This window comes from Garra rufa, chromosome 2, assembly GCF_049309525.1.
Source record: "Garra rufa chromosome 2, GarRuf1.0, whole genome shotgun sequence".
NCBI lineage: Eukaryota > Metazoa > Chordata > Actinopteri > Cypriniformes > Cyprinidae > Garra > Garra rufa.
In genome coordinates, this window is record NC_133362.1 from 12,878,907 (window position 1) to 12,881,261 (window position 2,355).

The window sequence follows — 2,355 nt, forward strand, 5'->3', positions numbered from 1 at the left end:
CAGATCCTCAGGCCATGAAGCTCTGGCTTGGAGAGCAGAGGCAGAGTGATGGCCTTGTGTGTTTTATTTGCTCAACAAGCAGGATTTCAGGCAATAAAGTGAATGCAACAAACGGCGAGACAAATAATTAGGAAAGTTTGGAAGCTTGTAGGCCAATGGCAGAAAACTTTCTCCATCCATTTATCAAGCGCATGATGGTATAGCACTACCGTGATAGATACAGTGTTCAATGGAGCAGATATCCCTCCTGAAATAAAGTATTTGTCATAGGCTGTTTTTTCAGATTTAGAAATAACTAACGGAACACACAGAAGAGGCTGCCATTTTTAGCTCCAGGAGATCAAACATGCGGCTGTTCTTGTTTTGTAGGGACCTTTAAAGGGATAGTTCACTCAAAAATGAAAATTCTGTCATTAATTACTCACCCTCATGTTGTTCCAAACCTGAGACCTTCGTTCATCTCTGAAACACAAATGAAGATATTTTTGATGCAGTCTGAAAGCTTTTTGACCCTGCATAGACAGCAACGCGACATTGATCAAATACTCCATGGGTTTAACCATAATTTAATGAAGCTACGAGAATACTTTTTTAGCGTAAAGAAAAATACTACTTTGAACTAAAGTCACTACTTACTACTTTTGCAGTGCTGACATATATTAAAATAATGCACAGCGGGGAAGTGTGTGTTGTTTGAGTGTAGCTCAATGAGAGAGCTCATTCAAAACTGTATATTCCCCTTATTTCCTGTGATCAGCTATAAAGAACAAACACTATTAACTCCCGATCAATATAGGGGACATCACCTCTGTTATCACACAGCAAAGTAGATTTATGCTCCATGCCATCGGAAAATAAATCACATATTCATACTTTAAATTAAAACAGTGAATGATGGTGTTTAGATAGAGAGAGTGAAAAAATGGGCATACAAACAGATTAAATATTAGTGCAATAGACAGGGATGAGTATTAAATACAAGTCTAATCCCATTTCTGGAGTTTTTTTCTTTTAGCAATTAAAGGGCATTTCTCATATCAGAGGAGGATCCAGTTTAGAGTGTTTTACTTGCTGGAGTCCTATAAAATAAGAATCTAATCAGTGCTTTACATTTAGTAGACTAAAGGGCAAGCAAGGTGAGCCAAATACTTAAAGGGGTAGTTCACCATAAAATGAAAGTCCTGTCATCATTTACACATCCTCGTGTCATTGCAAACCCATATGACTTTCTGTCTTTCTTTAAACATTGTGTAAGATCATTTTTTAAAGAAAATCCTGGCAACCCTTTACTGATAAAAAGCACTATAAAAGTATCATAAAAATGTCCATGTGACTTGTACTATATATCAAGTCTTATGGAGATATATAGAAAGTCAGTGAGTTAGAATCATCATATAGTATGTGACTCTTGACTGCAAACCAGTCTTAAGTAGCACAGGTCTATCTGTGGCAATAGCCAAAAATACATTGTATGGGTCAAAATGAAAAGAAAAAAAAAATTAAAATCGGGATATAAAGTAAAGATCATGTTCCATAGTAATATGCACTGCTAGGACCTTCATTTGGACAAGTTTAAATGTGATTTTCGCAGTATCTTGATTGATTTGCATCCTCAGATTCCAGATTTTCAAGTAGATTTTTCACTTTCAGAAAAATTTGACCCACATGACTGGTTTTGTGGTTCAGGGTCACATATGGTAAAAAAAAAAAAAAGCAACACAATGTACTTAAATCACTAAAATCACCTTATGAAAATCAACAGCATCTCATCCGAACAAAACAAATGCATTAATTGCTTTAACAGATAATTTAGTTGCAGCTTACAGTGCACTAATTAACTCAAAGTGCTTTGTCACATTTCCTGGTTTCAGCCCAGCAGGACTCATTTTGCCAGTGATTCTTAATAGGATCTGTATAGATTAGGCAAGTAATGCCATGCGTTGCGGGAGCCAATGATGATGGTGCATTTGGGGAGAGCAGGAGACACATGATGGCATCCATCAGCTGTTTGGTGCACTGAAAGCCCATGAGAATCTGCCAAGGACATTGTATTGTGCTGTCAGAGCAAGGTGATGCATGGATTTGCTAAAAAGCTGAAACAAATTCTAGATCCAAGCAGGTGCTTTTCTCTTCTCAAATCTCAAATTCATGTAAACCTACAGAGAGCAAATCATAATGGAGGAGAAAAATTACAACTGTAGTAAAAGACACTTTACACCACAAAGTAGCCCTACTTGCTTAGCAAAATCAAGGTCAAATGGGACATGTGAGGTAGTGGCGATGGCATGCTAACTTTGCATTTCATTGGCGATGGGATCACATCAGGTGTCTTCAAAAAGGTAATTGGCTTCGTTC